Source organism: Bos taurus, chromosome Y (assembly GCF_002263795.3).
Source record: "Bos taurus isolate L1 Dominette 01449 registration number 42190680 breed Hereford chromosome Y, ARS-UCD2.0, whole genome shotgun sequence".
NCBI classification, from domain to species: Eukaryota; Metazoa; Chordata; class Mammalia; order Artiodactyla; family Bovidae; genus Bos; species Bos taurus.
The window spans coordinates 16742188-16764924 of record NC_082638.1 but is presented as its reverse complement, the minus strand read 5'-3'; the positions used below and the strand labels follow the sequence as shown (position 1 = coordinate 16764924).

General features: G+C 40.4%; 1 pseudogene; it reads right to left on the bottom strand.

Moving 5' to 3' along the window:
* Positions 1-437: 437 nt before the first annotated feature.
* LOC132344622 (zinc finger protein 280B-like) lies at positions 438-1762 on the bottom strand (annotated as a pseudogene).
* Between the last annotated feature and the right edge of the window lie 20975 nt (positions 1763-22737).

Sequence of the window (22737 nt, the reverse complement as noted above, 5' to 3'; positions counted from 1 at the left end):
TATTTGATACTACTGAATAATACTATAATTTGGATTTTTTGTTTTTAATGGTTTTTAACTTTGAAATACTTCAGTCTTACTGAAAGTAGAATTAATGGATTTTTTTTTTTAATTCCTACTTTTAGATTTGGGGGGTGTTGATTCAAAATCAGTGTGTTCACAGTAACCGATGCTACTTCCAGAAATCCTGGTTGAAGAGGTTCCACTGATACCTGTAACAACTTTTGTTTCAGGAGGTAATACTTCTAGCTCCTTAGGCTTCTTAAACATTTGATGACACTGGGTCTCGTGCTCCATTTTCTCCTTGAAAGTTAAAAACTGTAGCCGACATTTGGAACACCAGTGAAAACTATACCCAGTGCCCTCTATAATGACACATGTATGGTATTACAGTTTTAAAATTTTTGAGACAAAACGGGCAAAGCAAATTCTTAGTGTTACCATGGTATGCTCTGAAATGTGCATCCACATCTGCAAAGACTCATAATCTGTAACTGTAAACCTGGCATACATAGAGCATTTCACCAGAATTATGCTTGTCTTTCATGTGCTGTAAGAGAAACTGATCTGTCTCAAAGGACAACTCACAGATTTTACAGACTGCGGAGAGGTCCTGGGAAATGTGGACACTTTCAATGTGACACTGCAGCTGGAAGGAAGTAGGAAACTGGTGGTGGCAGTACTGGCAGGTAGTACGGTTTTTCCATCAGTCACCTCTCTGCCTCTCAAGTTCCAAATGGTGCTTCATGTGATTCATAAATGACATTTTTTTAGGACTTTCAAGCAGCTGAGGCATTTAAAGGCTGTGTGAGTCTTCAGATCTGGCCACACATCTCCTATATGCTGTCCACAGTAGAAGTCAACAAGTAACACAATCAGATTTCCTTCTGTAGGTACAATTTTGTTTTGACTTGCTAAACTTGGAAAGTCAGTTTTTGTTAGTCCATTTCCTGCTAAAGGACTTACAGGCTTGCAATGAACATTGTCCTTTGGAAAAGCTGTTGGACAAAGTTCTCCATTCTGAACATGACTTAATGAGGTAGGAACACTGTCTGTGTGCTTTGCTCAGTAGTCACTGTATAAAAAATACCTTAAGGGGACAAAGCTAAAGAATGTTTCCCTGTAATTCCAACACTGAGTTTAGGCCTTTTGGGATTTGTGCTATTTGTTTCAGAAGTCAAAAGTCGCTTTGATACATGAGGACTTTTATCCATATCTCCTGCAGAAACTGCTGTTTCTACTGGATGCTGCAATGAACTTGTGAAGGTAATCAAAGGAGAACATACCTCTGAAAAGCTATTAGGCATTATTTATGGCAAAATATTTTTACAATCAGCTTTAGACAAAGGCACATTGATAACAGGACTATCTGTTGATCTTGATTCAGAGTCAGAAACTGGCAAGACAGTCTTTGCTGCTGATCTAGGAGTCACATGACTCCTACATGTGACTTTTAGTGACTACATGTGACTTTTAGTCATGTGACTAAAAGGCTGTAATTCGTGAGCATTATCTTTCCTGAAGTGACCATACCTTTTTCTCCTTGAACATGAGCCTGAGACAACTCTGTTCAATATGTTTGAAATGACTGGTTTTGAATTTGAGGTCATCCAACAAAGATCACATCAGCATCTTCATTTACATGTTTGACTTCAACGAAGATCAGTTCAGCATCTTCATCATCTACTTGTTTGGTTTGTCCCATGCTTTTCAGTGGTTCTGGCTCTTGTTCTTCTTCACATAATATACACAGTGGTTCCATATTTTAAATAATTTTTTATTCTTGAAGGGTGCGGCCACAAGTCCAAGTGCTTTCTTTTATATAAACTGCCACTTAAGTATAAACATACTACACATAAGTTAAGTACAGAAAAATGCACTATCTGATTATATCCAAAACTCTAGGGTAGTTATAAACACACTTATCTTACAGATAAAGACACTAAGTATCAAAGAGAATAAATGACAGCTGAAAAACCTATGACTATAAGTCTACATAACTCTAGAATCATAGCTTTGTCCCATGTTGATTTTAATCTCTTCTATTTCCAAGGTAAACCATTCAATATCACAGTAATCCAAGTCTATGCCCCAATCAATAATGCTGAAGAAGCTGAAGTTGAACAGTTCTATGAAGACCTACAAGACCTTTTAGAACTAAAACTCAAAAAAGATGTCCTTTTCAATATAGGGGACTTGAATGCAAAAGTAGGAAGTCAAGAAACACCTGGAGTAACATGCAAATTTGGCCTTGGAATACGGAATGAGGCAGGGCAAAGACTAATAGACTTTTGTCAAGAAAATGCACTGGTCATAACAAACACCCTCTTATAAAAACACAAGAGAAGACACTATACATGGACATCATCAGATGGTCAACACCGAAATCAGACTGATGATATTCTTTGCAGCCAAAGATGGAGAACCTCTATAGCGTCAACAAAAACAAGAACAGGAGCTGACTGTGGCTCAGACCATGAACTCCTTATTACCAAATTCAGACTTAAATTGAAGAAAGTAGGGAAAACCACTAGACCATTCAGGTATGACCTAAATCAAATCCCTTATGATTATACAGTGGAAGTGAGAAATAGATTTAAGGGAGTAGATCTGATAGATAAGAGTGCCTGATGAACTATGGAATGAGGTTGTTGACACTGTACAGAAGACAGGGATCAAGACCATTCCCATGGAGAAGAAATGCAAAAAAGCAAAACGGCTGTCTGGGGAGGCCTTACAAACAGCTGTGAAGAGAAGAGAAGTGAAAAACAAAGGACAAAAGGAAAGATATAAGCATCTGAATGCAGATTTCCAAAGAATAGCAAGAAGAGATAAGAAAGCCTTCTTCAGCGATCAATGCAAAGAAATAGAGGAAAACAACAGAATGGGAAAGACCAGAGATCTCTCCAAGAAAATCAGAGATACCAAGGGAACATTTCATGCAAAGATGGGCTCAATAAAAGACAGAAATGGTATGGACCTAACAGAACCAGAAGATATTAAGAACAGGTGGCAAGAATACACAGAAGAACCACAAAAAAAGATCTTCATGACCCAGATAATTACGATGGTGAGATCACTGACCTAGAGCCAGACATCCTGAAATGTGAAGTCAAGTGGGCCTTAGATAGCTTCACTACCAACAAAGCTAGTGGAGGTGATAGAATTCCAGTTGAGCTATCCAAATCCTGAAAGATGATACTGTGAAAGTGCTGCACTCAACATGCCAGCAAATTTGGAAAACTCAGCAGTGGCCACAGGACTGGAAAATGTCGGTTTTCATTCCAATCCCAGAGAAAGACAATGCCAAAGAATGCTCAAACTACCGCCCAATTGCACTCATCTCACATGCTAGTAAAGTAATGCTCAAAATTCTCCAAGCCAGGCTTCAACAATATGTGAACCGTGAACTTCCTGATGTTCAAGCTGGTTTTAGAAAAGGCAGAGGAACCAGAGATCAAACTGCCAACATCTGCTGGATCATGGAAAAAGCAAGAGAGTTCCAGAAAAACATCTAGTTCTGCTTTATTGACTATGCCAAAGCCTTTGACTGTGTGGATCACAATAAACTGTGGAAAATTCTGAAAGAGATGGGAATACCAGACCACCTGATGATCTGCCTCTTGAGAAATCTGTATGCAGGTCAGGAAGCAACAGTTAGAACTGGACATGGAACAACAGACTGGTTCCAAATAGGAAAAGGAGTACATCAAGGCTGTATATTGTCACCCTGCTTATTTAACTTCTATGCAGAGTACATCATGAGAAACACTGGGCTGGAAGAAGCACTAGCTGGAATCAAGATTGCCGGGAGAAATATCAATAACCTCAGATATGAACATGACACCATCCTTACGGCAGAAAGTGGAGAGGAACTAGCCTCTTGATGAAAGTGAAAGTGGAGAGTGAAAAAGTTGGCTTCAAGCTCAACATTCAGAAAATGAAAATCATGGCATCTGGTCCTATCACTTCATGGGAAATAGATGGGGAAACAGTGGAAATAGTGTCAGACTTTATTTTTCTGGGCTCCAAAATCACTGCAGATGGTGACTGCACCCATGAAATTAAAAGACACTTACTCCTTGGAAGGAAAGTTATGACCAACCTAGATAGCATATTGAAAAGCAGAGACATTACTTTGCCAACAAAGGTTCATCTAGTCAAGGCTATGGTTTTTCCTGTGGTTATATATGGATGTGAGAGTTGGACTGTGAAGAAGGCTGAGTGCCGAAGAATTGATGCTTTTGAAATGTGGTGTTGGAGAAGACTCTTGAGAGTCCCTTGGACTGCAAGGAGATCCAATTAGTCCATTCTGAAGGAGATCAGCCCTGGGATTTCTTTGGAAGCAATGATGCTAAAGCTAAAACTCCAGTACTTTGCCCACCTCATGCGAAGAGTTGACTCATTGGAAAAGACTCTGATGCTGGGAGTGACTGGGGGCAAGAGGAGAAGGGGACGACAGAGGATGAGATGTCTGGATGGCATCACTGACTCGATGTACGTGAGTCTGCATTTACTCCGGGAGTTGGTGATGGACAAGGAGGCCTGGCATGCTGTGATTCATGGAGTTCCAAAGAGTTGGACACAACTGAGTGGCTGATCTGATCTTATCTGATTTTAAAAAAGAAAGAAAGAAAAAAAAAAAAAAAAACCAACACCACTGATCATTAGGTGAAATCACATGTAAAGGACGAGTAGTTTTACAAAAGCACTATTGTACAGTGTTTAGAAACGTGGACTCCGGAGTCAAAGAATATTGAATACATAAGTATTTAAAATATGGAACCACTGTGTATATTATGTGAAGAAAAAGAGCCAGAACTACAGAAAAGCATGGCACAAATCAAACAAGTAGATGATGAAGATGCTGAACTGATCTTTGTTGAAGTGGAACATGTAAATGAAGATGCTGATGTGATCTTTGTTGGGATGACCTCAAATTCAAAACCAGTAGTTTCAAATATATTGAACAGAGTTGTCCCAGGTTCATGTTCAAGGAGAAAAAGATATGGTCACTTCAGGAAAGATAATTCTAAGTTAGCCACACACTGGAATTCTAAGTTAGCCACACACCAGCTACATCTTTTTGGGCAAATTTATAACCTTTAAATGTGATTCTGTATCTTAAAGACAAAAATGCTTATTTCTTAGACTTAAAGTTAATAGCTCTTTTTAAAAGGATCAGCTATTTAATGGCATCTTGTTTTGTAGGAAAATTGGGGGAAAAAAACATCTTAAATGCACATTACAACTGATTCACACATACTAATTTCATCAATGTTAATACAGAAAATAGGTAGCCAATTCAAAGTATAAAGTATCTCTACATAGTGCACAAACAGCATAATTCAATGTCAAGCACTTAACACAGGCCTAGCAAATTGAGAATGAACTATCTTAATAATCTCACTCCAATTCCACACTGATATATCCTAAATGTCTCCCTCTAATCCTGACTAAACTTAAATCCAACACTGCTTCATCCTTCACTCCACATGTCTCTTCCCACATAGCAGGCAAAGTGATGCCACTATTTCTCTAATACCAGTATCACACAGAGACATCACACACACAACCGATATCCCTTATGAATATAGAAGCAAGTGTCCTCAACAAAATATTGGCAAACAAAATCTAACAACATATAAAAAAGATTATATACCATGATCATGTGGGATTTATGGAGGTATGAAAAGTTGGTTCATTATACGAAAGTCAATCAATGTTATGATATTTTAATAATAACATTTAATAATTTAAAAAAAGGACAAAAACACATCTGCCTGCCGAAAAAGCATTGCCCTGAATCTAGCACCTTTTCGTCATAGGGGTTAAAAAACATAATAATAAAATAATAACAGAAGATAACTTTCTCAATCAAAGGGTACCTGTAAAAGACCCACAGCTAACATCACACTTAATAATGAAGAACTGAAAGCTTTCCCTCTAAGATTGGGAACAACACAAGGCTGTCTATTCCGCACTTTGGCTCAATATTATATTGGCAGTTCTATAACCAGGGCAATCAGGTAAGAAAAAGGAGTTGCTGTTGTTGTTGTTTTAAAAAACAAAAACAGCATTCAGAGTGGAAAGGAAAAAGTCAAAGTATATTGGAGATAACATTCTTTTTATTGAGGAAATCCTGAAGAAACCACAAGTATTACAACTAATAAAAATCTTGCAGAATACAAGATAAATATTTAAAAAATCAATCACATTTCTACACAGTGGCAACAAATGTTCTGAAAATGAAGTTAAGTAAACACTTCAGTCTACACCAGCATTAAAAAGAATACTTAGGAAGTCAGAAAGAAAAAGACAAATATCATATGGTATCACTTACATGTGGAATCTAAAATATGACACAAATGAACTTATCCAGGAAATAGAAACAGACTCACAGACATAGAAAGCAGATTATGTGATAACCAAGAGAGGAAGGGTGGGGGAGGCATAGACTGGCAGCTGGTGATTGGCAGACGCAAACTATAATATTAATATATAGAATAGATAAACAAGATCCTACTGTATAGCAGAAGGAACTATACTCATATCTTGTGATAAACAATAATGCAAAAGGATACGAAAAAATTGTGCGTGCATATGTGTGTGTATACATATGAAGGAAAGGAAAGGTAAAGGGAAGGAAAGGAAAGGACAACTGTTGGCAAGCACATACAAAGACTGGATCCTTGTGTGTTATGGATAGATTTTAGAATGTTGCAACTGCTACAGAAAACAGTATAAAGGCTCCTCGAAAAATTAAAAATAGAACTACCACATGATTCAGCAATTCCACTTCTGGATACAAATTCAAAAGAAGTGAACATGGGGTCTTGAGATATTTGCACAGCCATGCTCAAAGCAGCACTAATCACAACAACTAAGAGGTGGCAGCACCTAAATGTCCATCAAATGTGATATATACATACAATGGAACATTATTTAGTCATATAAAGGAAATTCTGCCACATGCTACAACATGCATGATCCTTTAAGACATCAAGCTAAATGAAATAAGCCAGTCTTAAAAAAGACAAATACTGTATGTTTCCACTTATATTAAATATCTAATATAGTCAAGAAATAGAAAGGAAACAAAGAACGATGGATTCCAGGGTCTAGGGAAACAGGGAAGAAAAGAGGAGTTGTTGTCTAATGGGACAGGTGATGGGTATAAGAGTTTCAATTTTGCAAGAAGAAAAGGCGTAGAGATCTGTTTCATAACCATGTGATAAGGAATTCCCTGGTAGTTAAGAGGTTAGGAGTCCATGCTTTCCTATCAGGGGCCTGGGTATGGTTCTCAACCAGGAAACTGTCATTCAAGCTGCATAGCACAGCTAAAACAATGACAACAACAAGAAAACAACACTGTGACTGTGTGTGTGTGTGTGTCTGTGTGTGTGTCTGTGTGTGTGTATGTGTGTGTTAGTTGCTCAGTCGTATCCAATTCTTTGCATCCCCATGGACTGTAGCCCACGAGGCTCCTTTGTCCATGGGATTCTCCAGGAAAGAATACTGGAGTGGGTTGCCATGTACTTCTTCAAAAACGCTGATGAAAGTGTGTGAAATACTTAGCATGTTAAAATGGTTTCAATGGTAAAATTTAAGTTACAAGTTTTTTACAACAATCAAAAAAAGAAACAAAACATTTAACAAGGAAAAGAATTTGAGTAGACTTTTCACCAAAGATGATATACAAATGGCCAACAATAACAAAAATACTGCTTAATGTCATTCAATTCAATTCAGTCACTCAGTCATGTCTGACAATTTGTGACCCCATGAATTGCAGCACGCCAGGCCTCCCTGTCCATCACCAACTCCCGGAGTAAACTCAGACTCACGTCCATCGAGTCAGTGATGCCATCCAGCCATCTCATCCTCTGTCATCCCCTCCTCCTCCTGCCCCCAATCCCTCCCAGCATCACAGTCTTTTCCAATGAGTCAACTCTTTGCATGAGGTGGCCAAAGTACTGGAGTTTCAGCGTTAGCATTATTCCTTCCAAAGAAATCCCAGGGCTGATCTTCAGAATGGACAGGTTGGATCTCCTTGCAGTCCAAGGGACTCTGAGTCTTCTCCAACACCACAGTTCAAAAGCATCAATTCTTTGGCGCTCAGCCTTCTTCACATTCCAACGTTCATATCCATACATGACCACAGGAAAAACCATAGCCTTGACTAGATGGACCTTTGTTGGCAAAGTAATGTCTCTGCTTTTCAATATGCTATCTAGATTGGTCATAACTTTCCTTCCAAGGAGTAAGCGTCTTTTAATTTCATGGGTGCAGTCACCATCTGCAGTGATTTTGGAGCCCAGAAAAATAAAGTCTGACACTATTTCCACTGTTTCCCCATCTATTTCCCATGAAGTGATGGGACCGGATGCCATGATCTTCGTTTTCTGAATGTTGTGCGTGAAGCCAACTTTTTCACTCTCCACTTTTACTTTCATCAAGAGGCTTTTTAGTTCCTCTTCACTTTCTGCCATAAGGGTGGTATCATCTTCATATCTGAGGTTATTGATATTTCTCCTGGTAATCTTGATTCCAGCTTGTGTTTCTTCCAGTCCAGTGTTTCTCATGGTGCACTCAGCATATAAGTTAAATAAGCAGGGTGACAATATACAGCCTTGATGTACTCCTTTTCCTATTTGGAACCAGTCTATTGTTCCATGTCCAGTTCTAACTGTTGCTTCCTGACCTGCATACAGATTTCTCAAGAGGCAGGTCAGGTGGTCTGGTATTCCCATCTCTTTCAGAATTTTCCACAGTTTATTGTGATCCACACAGTCAAAGGCTTTGGCATAGTCAATAAAGCAGAACTAGATGTTTTTCTGGAACTCTCTTGCTTTTTCCATGATCCAGCAGATGTTGGCAATTTGATCTCTGGTTCCTCTGCCTTTTCTAAAACCAGCTTGAACATTAGGAAGTTCAGGGTTCACATATTGCTGAAGCCTGGCTTGGAGAATTTTGAGCATTACTTTACTAGCATGTGAGATGAGTGCAATTGGGCGGTAGTTTGAGCATTCTTTGGCATTGTCTTTCTCTGGGATTGGAATGAAAACCGACATTTTCCAGTCCTGTGGCCACTGCTGAGTTTTCCAAATTTGCTGGCATGTTGAGTGCAGCACTTTCACAGCATCATCTTTCAGGATTTGGAATAGCTCAACTGGAATTCTATCACCTCCACTAGCTTTGTTGGTAGTGAAGCTATCTAAGGCCCACTTGACTTCACATTTCAGGATGTCTGGCTCTAGGTCAGTGATCTCACCATCGTGATTATCTCGGTCATGAAGATCTTTTTTTGTGGTTCTTCTGTGTATTCTTGCCACCTGTTCTTAATATCTTCTGGTTCGTTACGTCCATACCATTTCTGTCCTTTGTCAAGCCCATCTTTGCATGAAATGTCCCTTGGTATCTCTAATTTTCTTGGAGAGATCTCTAGTCTTTCCCATTCTGTTCTTTTCCTCTATTTCTTTGCATTGATCGCTGAAGAAGGCTTTCTTATCTCTTCTTGCTATTCTTTGGAAATCTGCATTCAGATGCTTATATCTTTCCTTTTCTCCTTTGCTTTTTGCTTCTTTTCTTTTCACAGCTATTTGTAAAGCCTCCTCAGACAGCTATTTTGCTTTTTTGCATTTCTTTTCCATGGGGATGGTCTTGATCCCTGTCTCCTGTACAACGTCACGAACCTCATTCTATAGTTCATCAGGCACTCTATCAATCAGATCTAGACCCTTAAATCTATTTCTCACTTCCACTATATAATCATAAGGGATTTGATTTAGGTCATACCTGAATGGTCTAGTGATTTTCCCTACTTTCTTCAATTTAAGTCTGAATTTGCTAATAAGGAGTTCATGGTCTGAGCCACAGTTAGCTCCTGGTCTTGTTTTTGTTCTGTATAGAGCTTCTCCATCTTTGGCTGCAAACAATATAATCAATATGATTTCAGCGTTGGCCATCTGGTGATGTCCATCTGTAGAGTCTTCTCTTGTGTTGTTGGAAGAGGGTGTTTGCTATGACCAGTGCATTTTCTTGGCAAAAGTCTATTAGTCTTTTTGCCCTGCGTCACTCCGTATTCTAAGCCCAAATCTGCCTGTTAGTCCAGGTGTTTCTTGACTTCGTACTTTTGTATTGCAGTCGCCTATAATGAAACGGACATCTTTCTTTGGGTGTTAGTTCTAAAAGGTCTTGTAGGTCTTCACAGAATCGTTCAACTTCAGCTTCTTCAGTGTTTCTGGTTGGGGCATAGACTTGGATTACTGTGATACTGAATGGTTTGCCTTGGAAATGAACAGAGATCATTCTGTCATTTTTTAGACTGCATCCAAGTACTGCATTTCAGACTCTCTTGTTGACCATGATGACTACTCCATTTCTTCTGAGGGATTCCTGCCCACAGTAGTAGATATAATGGTCATCTGAGTTAAATTCACCCATTCCAGTCCATTTTAGTTCACTGATTCCTAGAATGTCGACATTCACTCTTGCTATCTCTTCTTTTGACTACTTCCAATTTGCCTTGATTCATGGGCCTGACATTCCAGGTTCCTATGCAATATAGGTCTTTACAGCATGGGATTTGCTTCTATCACCAGTCACATCCACAGCTGGGTATTGTTTTTGCTTTGGCTCCATCCCTTTATTATTTCTGGAGTTACTTCTCCACTGATTTCCAGTAGCAGCATATTGGGCACCTATTGACCTAAGGAGTTCCTTTTTCAGTATCCGATCATTTTGCCTTTTCATACTGTTCATGGTGTGATTAGAAGAATGTAAATCAGTCTCAGTGAGGTACTACTTCACACCCATTAGCTTGGCTATATCAAAAAGAGGAATAATAATAAGTGCTGCAGAGGATGTGGAGAAAAGGAATCTTCATATATTGTTGATGTAATTGCTGTAAAATAATACAACTTTGGAAAAGTGGTTTGTCAGTACCTCACATATTAGAGTAGCCATATGATCCAGCAATTTCACTCTTTTGTATATATCCATAAAAATTGAAAACGTTAAGTCCATGCAAAAACAATATTCACAGCAACATTATTTACAATAGCCACAAAGAATACACCATCCAAATATTATCCATTAATTGATGAGTGGATAAATCAAGTGTGGTATATGCTCACAATGGACTACATGCAAACCATATACTATATTCATATACCATATTCAGCCATAGAAAAACATGCACTGTTATACATCCATGAAATGGGTGAATCCTGAAAATACACAAACTAGGGGACTTCCCTGGAGATCAAGTGTTTAAGACTCTGCACAGGTTCCATCCCTGGGCTGGGAACTAAGATCCCACATGCTACACAGCTAATAAATAAATATTTAAAAGGAAATATGATATCTGAATAAATCAAGACACAAAGGTCACACATTGTGTGTGGGAGAACTGCAGGTAGAAAAGAAGCAGGAAAGAGAAGAATCCTGTAATCCAAATGAAACATTATTTTAGGGGAAGAGGAAATGAACTATTGTGATAAAGGCTGCCAATTAATTAAATAAAATATAAACTAAAAATTGACCACTGAGTTAAACATTTGGAATTCACTGGTGACCTTGAGAAGAGTGGATTGAAAGTAAAATGAGAGAATTAGAGATAACAAATTCTACAAACAACTCTGTAGAAGTCTATAATACACAAATATGAAATAAAAGCAGAAGCAGGATGTGTCACCAAAAGATGGATTTTTCATGAGAAGTGACATGAGAGTCAGTCTGTTTGCTGATGGGAACCATCCAGAGAAACAGAAAACTTAATCCAGGACAAAGAAGAGACTTGCTATAATATCACTGAATAAAAAGAATTGAGATCTAGCACACAAGATGGAGTAGGCAATGGCACCCCACTCCAGTACTCTTGCCTGGAAAATCCCACGGATGAAGGAGCCTGGTAGGCTGCAGTCCATGGGGTCGCTGGGAGTCAGGCACAACTGAGCGACTTCACTTTCACTTTTCACTTTCCTTCATTGGAGAAGGAAATAGCAACCCACTCCAGTGTTCTTGCCTGGAGAATCCCAGGGGCAGGGGAGCCTGGTGGGCTGCTGTCTATGGGGTCGCACAGACTCGGACACCACTGAAGCGACTTAGCAGCAGCAGCAGCAGCAATAGCACACAAGAAGTGTAGACGAGTCAAATAATTTGCTCAGAGTAACAGAACTGAGATCCTATTAAGAAAGGTTGGCATGGTGGATTAATGGGTATGGTAGCCAGCCTTCAAGATGACCCCAAGTGAATCACATCCCTGATATTCCCATCCATGTGTAGTTCTTTCTCAAACTATCACAGGGTTGACCTGTGAGACTAAGCAAATACAGAAGTGAAGATGAGTAACATCTGAAAAAAGACTCTGCACTTTATCTTGGGTGCAAGTTCTTTCCTGAATCACTCATTCTGGGAAAAGACAGCAGCGTCCACACCAGCAGCCCCTTGGTGGGACCCACAGAGGGAGAAACTGAGGCCTCATGAGTACAGCCAAGTGAGAGAGCTTAGATTCAACAAGCCAAGTCTTCAGAGGTTGACAAACCAGATAAAAGCTTGACTAAAGCCTTAGCAGAGACACTGAGGCTAAACTACCCAACTGGATTCTAGACCAAGAGATAACAAATGCAAGTTCTTTCAAACTATTCAATTTTGAGATAATATGTACAACACAAACATTCAAGCTATAATATCATTCACATTATACTTACACACAGAAGAGCTCTCCTATGGCAAAAATATGGCAAAAATTTAAAAACACAAAACATGCCAGAACACCTAAAAACAGGAGTTGCCTGGTAGTCCAGTGGTTAGGACTCAGCCTTTACACTACCAGGATCCTGGGTTCGATCCCTGGTTGGGAACTAATATGCTATGAAGCCACATGGTGTGACCAAAACAAAACGTGAACTTCAAAGCTGTACCAGCAATAGATAACTATACAACAGAGCTGTAGGCACAAGATGCTGGGCATACAGCTACCTATGATCTTGTTTACTGGCATGAAATGAACTCAGATGGTCCCAGGCCCCCATCCAGTGGAGTTCAATTACTTAATGAAATAAAGCACTTAAGATTACAGAAATGAGCCAGTAATCTCATGTAAACACGTTAAATTACAACACATTTTCTCTGAATGAACCACTTTATTCATTTGGCCATGCTGCTTGGTTTGTGGGATCCCAGTTCCCTGACCAGAGATGGAACCCAGAACTGCAGTGAAATCCCAGAAACCTAACCACCAGACCACCAGGGAACTCCCACACATTCATTACTTTGATTTTGTAGCTAAAACCTTAGGATATGTGTATTGCCCCAATTTAGCGTCACCAAGTGGTAGAAGTCAGCTCTACACAGCTTGAAACCCATGGTGCTATTACTGTTTTCTTTCAAGAAGGCAGGAGAAAGCAAGCCACCAGCCTCCCTGCCTGTTTTTAAGGGTACAACTCAGAGAGCTTCAGAGTGACCTGAAACCATGATTGCCCTGAAGTACCACCTGCAATCAGGGTCAGCTAATCCCCAATCAGAACTTTCTCAACAGCCCATGAATGAAAGGAGAAAAACAGAAGGCAAGAAAGACACAACTGTGTTCCTTATTGTAAAGATGTCTGTCACCTTACCTCAGGGGCACACTGAAAACCTGAGCATTTGAGACTACCCAGGCAGAAGGTCACATCCTGGGGGTGGGCAGAGGGAAAGGTCAGGCTGAGTCATGTGTTCTGGGAATGGTCTCTCTCCCAGGCCCTACCTGGCCCTACCCTAAGGATGCTGACCAGGAGTCTCACACTCAACCAGAGCAAGTGATTTAACTCCTCTTTCCTGAGCTTCTTCCTCCTACCTCCCTTCTCTCAGTAACAAACAAACAAATACCGCATCTGCCAACTTCCCGAACCAAAAGCCTGAATCTCGGGGCCCACAGGGACAGGGCAGCCCTGGAGTCCGAGGAGAGGCAGAGGAAACAGAAAAACTACCAAGGCACCACGGCAGTGAAGAGGCCACTAGATGGTTTTTTTGTTTGTTTGTTTTTGTTTGTTTTGTTTTTTTGCTGCGCTCACCTGACTGTGCCTGGGCGTAGAACTGGCTGGGGCCGAGTCACAAACCTGCTATGAAGATTTTTGTGTGTGTTTTTAAATATATTAGGTTCCACAGGAGCCTGGGGCAGGGGCCGGGGGCTTGACAGGCCCTTCCCTGGAGCTAGCTCATCCTACCCCCGGGGCAGGAAGGCTGCCAGGGAGCAGTGCCCACCCAGACTAGAGAGGGGAGAGGGTGTAAGGGGCCATGGGCCTGTGGGCCCAGTCCCACGCTCCCTCCTGATGGTCCGCGGGTTCCCACAGGCATCCACGCCGAGAAAGGCCCCATGCGTGTGGGGACCCGTGAAATCCTCCCCTCAGCCTTCAGGCACTGCTTATGGCCGCACCATGCCCCAGTCCTTACCGGTCCCCGTTGGCGGTGGTACAAAACTGCAGGCAGCTCACCTGGCCCTAGGCTATCCCCGGGTTAAGCCTGAGGCCACGACGCCTTCTCAGTCCCGGGTCGCCACCGCCACTGCCCCTACAGGCGTGTGAGCTGCCACCGATGATTGGCTGCCAGATGTCGGCACCTGCAATCTGATTGGCCGCGAGGCCGAGTTGGGCGCATGCGTGCGCAGTGGCACCTCTGGAGGCCACCACTGGGGGCGTGGTCAGCCTGAACCTGAATCTTAACGGTCTTGGGTCTGTCAAGATTGACCAGCTCACCAAAGAGAGGGGCGGGGGGAAACACAGTCAACAGTCACTGTGACACAGGTCTGAGAGCGGCATCCGAGTCTCCCAGGGGAGTCCAGTGATGATGTCCAGCACTCACAGAACTCAGGAGTGACCTGCCCCTTCCTTAAGGAACTTGACCATACACCTGGATCTTGAAGCCTCCCCTTGGAATTCCATTTGGATCAATTCAGGGCAGCCTGCCGCTGTTTTTGCACAGCCAATAGTGAGCTGAAACTGAGCTTTACTTATTTATTTATTTATTTATTTTTTAGTTTTAGAGCCTTACACTTTTAAATGGCTGTGGAAACCCGAAAATAATATTATTTTCTGACGTGAAAATTGTGTGAAATTCAATTTTCAGCGTCCTTAAAGTTGGAACAGGGACTTGCCAGTTCCTTTGGTTATTGTTTATGGCTGCAAACTTGATTAATCGCCAAAGATCATATTCACAAAGCCTAAAGTATTTCTTTTTTGGCCCTTTGCAGAGTCTTTTTGAAATGCCCTGTTCTGCTGGAAGGCTCCTAGTAGTCATATAGGGGAATAAAGTTTTGGTTTTGTTACAATATTTTCTTCTCTATTACACTCATTTTTGTTATTTATTAATTTCTTTCCTTTTTATCGCTATAAGTTTTTTCTGTTGCTCATCTTTACAAATTTTTGAGATAGTTGTTTGTAACTCTCGTTTCTCTTATGTGTAATGCTATAAATTTACCTTAATTTATTGTTGTTCAGCCTTTTGGTCATGTAGGACTCATGACCCATGGACTCAGGACCCATGGACTGCATGCAGCACACCAGGCTTCCCTGTCCTTCACTATCTCCTAGAGTTTGCTCAAACTCATGTCCTTTGAGTTGGTGATACTATCCAACCATCTCCTTCTTTGCTGCCCACTTCTTCTCCTGCCCTCAGTCTTTCCCAGCATCAAGGTCTTTTCCAATGAGTTGGCTTTTCACATCAAGTGACCAAAGTATTGGATGTTCAGCTTCAGCATCAGTCCTTCCAGTGAATATTCAGAGTTGATTTCCCTTAGGATTGACTGGTTGGATTTCCTTGCTGTCCAAGGGACTCTCAAGAGTATTCTCCAAAACCACAGTTCAAAAGCATCAATTCTTCGGCACTCAGCCTTCTTTATGATCCAACTGTCACATCCATACATGGCTGCTGGAAAAACCATAGCTTTGACTAGACAGACTTTGTCAGCAAAGTAATGTCTCTGCTTTTTAATATGCTGTCTAGGTTTGTCATAGCTTTTCTTCCAAGAGGCAAATATCTTTTAATTTAATGGCTGCAGTCACCATCCACAATCATTTTGGGCCTCAAGAAAATAAATAAATAAATAAAAACGACTATATTTTTTAAAATGGTGAAAAAAAAAGAAAAGAAAGTCTGTCATTGTTTCCATCATTTCCCCATACAAATTTAACTGTGTCCCACAATTTTTGCTGAATAGTATGTTCACCATCATTCACTTCCAAGTATATCCTAATATTCTCTTCTTAAGACAAAGATTATATATTGTATGTACTTCCCTGGTCACTCAACTGGTAAAGAACTTTCCAGCCAATGCAGGAGACACAAGAGGGCCAGGTTCATTCCCAAGTCAGGAAGATCCCCTGGAGAAAATAATGGCAATATGATCCAGCAGTCTTGCCTGAAAATTCCATGGAGATATATATTATGTATTAATATATTTATTGATATTTTCCAAATGAATGTTATTTAAAAAGATCTTTCTTTGTCAATTTCTAATTATTGCATTATGGTCAGATCACACAGTCTAAATATTGATCTTTTGTATTTGAAGATTTCCATTCAGTTAAGTACACCATACTTTAGATTTCCATTCCAGTGAAGTCAAAATGAAGTGGGTGTGATGTAGAGAAAATACTTGCAATGTATAAAATGTATATATTTCAAATGATCTCCTCTAAGCCTCACAACAATTCTGGCATCATTCAGTAGGGTAACTTTAACTAAGTTCCAGTTTTTATTCAAATTTTACCAGTTTTTCCACAGATATTATTTTCCAGTTTCATATTCCCATATAGGATACCTAACTGCATGAGGATATATACCGAAAAGCTCTAGATACCTCCCTTAGCTTACTCTGGTCTATAGCAGTTTCTTAAACTTTCCTTGCTTTTCATGACTTTTGACAATTTTCAGGAGTCCTTCAGGGGCAGGTATTTTGCAGAATGACTCTCAATATGGGTTTGATATGTTTCTCCTGGTTGCACTGGGTTATATATTTTTAGAACTATACCTCCAAGGCAATATATCTTTCTCATCACTTCCCATCTAGGATTCATACTATCAATATGACTTACCACTAGTTCCTCTGCTATAAAGTTAACTCCTTCACCATGACAGGTTCTGTTCTTGGAAACAAGTCACTAACCCAGCCTCTGTTTAGGGAGGGGCATGGACTCTCATCTTGAGGAAAATATCTAAGAGATACACAAATTACTGAAGATACAAATTAACTGAAAAACTAATTTATAAGGAAGATCTGGTTCTTCAAGCCATATCTTTTAATTTTAAATTAATTAAATTAAATAAAAGTAAAGATTTAATAGGTTTTCCAGGTGGTGCTAACGGTAAAGAAACTACCTGCCATTGCAGGAGACATAAAAGATGCAAATTTGATCCCTGGGTCAGGAAGATAACCTTCCCAGGAAGGGAAATGGAACCCACTCCAGTATTATTGCCTGGAGAATCCCATGGACAGAGGAGCCTGGCAGGCTACAGTCCATGGGGTCGCAAAAAATTGGACAGGACTGAAGTGACTGAGCACACGCCAAGATTTAATACCTGAGTCACACTAGCTACATTTTAACATCTCCGAAGTGACATATTAGACAAGGAGATATAAAACATTTTCATTGAGATTTCCCTAGTGATCTGGTAGTTAAGGCTTTGTGCTTCCACTGCAGGGGGCAGAGATTTGATCCATGGTTGAAGATCTAAGATCCCTTAAGCCTCACAGCAAGGCAAAAAAAAAATTCCTACAAGATGAGCACTCCATCCAATAAAGGATATAAATAGGTCACCTCACTAAAGAGAAAAATATGCATTTATATCTGTGAAAAGCTGATTTTCCTTATTAGGGAATACATGTAACAGTGATTTAAAATTTTTCTATGCTGCAGAAACTTCCGTCAATAGCACTGACATAGATCATTGTTTTGCCAACCTTTCTTCTTTTCAAACGTAATGCATGTTAATACATGAAACTGCTTTAACTCTATCTCGAAAAATTTGCTATTTTCATATCATTCAGTTCAAATGTTTTCTTTTTTTTAATAACACTTTCTCTTAAGAGCTACAAGTTATTTAGGTTCAGAAGCAGGAGTAGGAGGAGCCTAAACCACAACATTAAAGAGGCTTGTGAATTACAGAGGTGCCACTTTTGCACTTTGGGTTCCTGGCAATCCTTACTCTATCCTTAGCCTGTTTGCAGTTATATTGCTTCATTTTCAAACGTTGGGAGTTATTGCCTCCTCAGTGACCTTTCTGGGTTTTTGTTTTACCATGCCACAGAACCTGTGGGATCTTAGTTATAGAACCAGGTGGTGAACCCTGGCCATTGGCAGCGAAAGCATCAAGTGCTAACCAAACCGAATTCTATTGGTTCAGAATTCCCTGAACCAACAGGGAATTCTCATATCTTTTTCTTTCTTTCTTTCAAATATGTATTCATTTACTTGGCTGTGCTTGGTCTTTGCTGCAGCACAAGGGCACTTCAATCTTCATTGTAGCATGTGGGATGCAGGATTTTTAATTATCCCATGTGGTATTTTAAGTTGCAGTATGTTGGATCTAATACCCTGACCAAGGAATGAACTTGTACTCCCTAATTTGAGAGCACAGAGTCTTACCCTTGGACTACAGGGATGTCCTTCCCGTGATCAAACCCAGGTCTCCTGCATTGCAAGTGAAATCCTTACTGTCTGAGCCACCATAGCTTTGACTATAAGAACTTTGGGAAACAGAGTGATGCCTTAGCTGGTGTTTTGTTTTGTTTTGTTTTGTTTCTAATTTTATTTTATTTTTAAACTTTACATAATTGTATTACTTTTGCCAAATATCAAAATGAATCCGCCACAGGTATACATGTGTTCCCCATCCCGAACCCTCCTCCCTCCTCCCTCCCCATACTATCCCTCTGGGCCGTCCCAGTGCACCAGCCCCAAGCATCCAGCATCGTGCATCGAACCTGGACTGGAAACTCGTTTCCTACATGGTATTTTACATGTTTCATTGCCATTCTCCCAAATCTTCCCACCCTCTCCCTCTCCCACAGAGTCCATAAGACTGTTCTACACATCAGTGTCTCTTTTGCTGTCTCATACACCGGGTTATTGTTACCATCTTTCTAAATTCCATATATATGCGTTAATATACTGTATTTATGTTTTTCCTTCTGGCTTACTTCACTCTGTATAATAGGCTCCAGTTTCATCCACCTCATTAGAACTGATTCAAATGTATTCTTTTTAATGGCTGAGTAATACTCCATTGTGTATATGTACCACAGCTTTCTTATCCATTCATCTGCTGATGGACATCTAGGTTGCTTCCATGTCTTGGCTATTATAAACAGTGCTGCGATGAACATTGGGGTACACGTATCTCTTTCCCTTCTGGTTTCCTCAGTGTGTATGCCCAGCAGTGGGGTTGCTGGATCATAAGGCAGTTCTATTTCCAGTTTTTTAAGGAATCTCCACACTGTTCTCCATAGATGCTGTCTAGGTTCATCATAGCTTTTCTTTCAAGGAGCAAGCTTCTTTTAATTTTGTGGCTACATTTACCATCCACAATGATTTTGGAGCCCAAGACAATAAAATCTGCTATTGTTTTCACTTTTTCTACATTTGTTTGCCATGAAGTGGTGGGACCAGATGTCACAATCTTCATTTTTTGAATGTTGAGTTTTAAGCCAGCATTTTCATTCTCCTCTTTCACCCTCATCAAAAGGCTCTTCATTTTCTGCTATTAGGGTGCTATCTTCTGCATATCTGAGGTTGTTGATATTTCTCCCAGCAATCTTGATTCCAGATAGTTCTTCGTCCAGCCCAGAGTTTTTCAAGATGTACTCTGCATATAAGTTAAACAATCAGGATGACAATATACAATCTTGATATACTCCTTTCCTTATTTGGAACTAGTCTGTTGTTCCATGTTCAGTTCTAACTGTTGCTTCTTGGCCTGCATATGGATTTCTCAGGAGGCAGGTCAGGTGGTCTGGTATTCTCATCTCTTTAAGAATTTTCCAGAGTTTTTTGTGGTCCATACAGTCAAAGGTCTCATCACTTCATGGGAAATAGATGAAGCAACAATGGAAACAATGACAGACTTTATTTTCTAGAGCTCCAAAATCACTGCAGATGGTGGCTGCAGCCACAAAATTTAAAGATGCTTGCTCCTTGGAAGAAAATCTGTGAAAAACCTAGATGGCATATTAAAAAGCAGAGACATTACTTTGCCAACAAATGTTCATGCAGTCAAAGCTGTGGTTCTTCCACTAGTCATGTATGGATGTGAGAGGTGGACCATAAAGAAGTCTGAGCACCAAAGAATTGATGCTTTTGAACTGCCGTGTTGGAGAAGACTCTTGAGAGTCCCTTGGACTGCAGGGAGATCAAGTCAGTCAATCCTACAGGAAATCAACTCTGAATATTTACTGGAAGGACTGATGCTGAAAGTGAAGCTCCAATACTTTGGCCACCTTATGGGAAAAGCCTATATACCCTAATGCTGTAAAAATTGAAGGCAGGAGGAGAAGGGGAGAACAGTGTATGAGATGGTTGGAGGGCATCACACTCAATGGACTTGAGCTTGAGCAAGTTCCAGGAGATGGTGAAGTACAGAGAAGCCTGGTGTGTTGCAGTCCATGGGGTCACAAATAGTAAACACAACTACACAACAACGTTATTGTTTATCTTGTTTAATTTTTTTTTGTTTCTGCAGTTTTTCACTTGTAATTAAATTTGTTCTTTGAAACTCATGGAAGGTCTAGGACCTGTAGTTTTGCTACAAGTAAGAGACAGGGTATATTGGTGGGGTTGGGAGGTGATCTGTCTTTGAGAAAGCCCTGCAGGGTCCTGCTCAATTATATGATGAAACAGACTTACAGTGCCAAGTGTTTGGTAGAAATGGAAATGCCAAAACTTTTAGTGGAAATGCACATTGCTTCAATCACTTTGGAAAAGCATCTGACTGTACCTGCATATTAGCATGGCTCAGCCAGTAACAAATCTGTCTGCAATGCAGGAGACCCAGATTTGAACCCTGGTTCAGGAAAATCCTCTGGAGAAGGAAATGCCAACCCATTGTGGTATTCTTACCTGAGAAAACCCATGGATAGGGGAGCCTGGTGGGCTAAAGTCTATGGGATTGTGAGAGTCAAATACCACTTAGCAACTATACCATTACCACATGCATTATCAGAAAATCTCATATCTAGACATACAGATATACCTATCCCTGAGAAATTACTATGAAACACACACACAGGTTCATAGGTGACTTATTCAAAAAGGCAAAATAAGAGCCTCAAATTTGAGGCAGGGTAAAAAATTCTACCCAACAATGAAAAAGAATGTTCTACAGCTACATACAATAAAGCTACATACAATAAGAATGCATCTCACTTATTTAAAAGAAAACCAGGACCAGGTGAACAGAAACTCTATTGTGTGATTCTATTTATTTACAGTTTGAAACAAAGAAAAATGAATCACTCAGAAATGCTTACCAACATAAAATGTCCAAAAGATCCCCCAGCTGTCCCTTGGGAGTGCCCTTCGTTCCCTTCGCTCTCTGAGTCCAGAAGGCACCAGACTCTATACATGGATCAAAAATATATATATTTTTTTAATTCTAGAAAGTTCTAATAGCAAAACTTCAGCCTGCCTCATTTTGCTGGCAACTATATATATATATACACATATATATAGTATTTACACAGTACTTGAAACCATTTACACAGCATCAACATTGTATTAGGTATTATAAGGAATGTGGAGATGATTTAAAGTATGCGGGAGCATCCCCTTAAGTTACATGCAAAGACTACACCATTTTATATAAAGGACTTGAGCATCCATGGATTTTGGTATCTGTGGGTGCAGGGTTCCCAGACCCATTCTCCCAAGGGCACTGAGGAGAGAGGATGGGGCCTTCTCAGGACTTCTGCTGTTACTCTTGCCTTGAACGCTGTCTCAAGTACGGCCACCCAGCTCCTGACCTGCCTCAGTCCACAGTTTCTCTGCCAGGCTTCCCTGACCATGATGTCAGAAATCACAGCCTCTCCCCACTCACATGCCATATTCACCTCCAGAGCTATTGGGTTGCTGTATTTTTGTTCCTAGAACATGTGGCATCTGTCAGTTCTACATGTCTGCTGCAAAAATAAACAGTAAGTGTTATTAATACAATTATTTATCTATACCACAGGCTGCTGCCACTGCTGCTAAGTTGCTTCAGTCATGTTTGACTCTGTGCGACCCCATAGAGGGCAGCCCATCAGGCTCCCCTGTCCCTGGGATTCTCCAGGCAAGAACACTGGAGTGGGTTGCCATTTCCTTCTCCAATGCATGAAAGTGGAAAGTGAAAGTGAAGTCGCTCATTTGTATCCGACTCTTAGCGACCCCACGGACAGCAGCCCACCAGGCTGCTCCATCCATGGGATTTTCCAGGCAAGGGTACTGGAGTGGGATGCCATTGCCTTCTCCGATACCACAGGCTAGACCCGCTAATTCCTGGCTCCCCAGGTACTTATACTTGATCTTAGCCAAAAGGCTGAGAAGCGATTTCTCCAAGCATTTCATGAAATCTAAATGTTAATGATTTAAAATATCATGCAAGGGAGAAAGTCAGCCAGTATGCAGCTGGATGCTGACAGGGGCAGTGGTGGTCATTGAAATAATAGGTTTGTAACACAGTTTCTCTCTATGTAATACATTTGTTGATAGCTTCAATGCCATC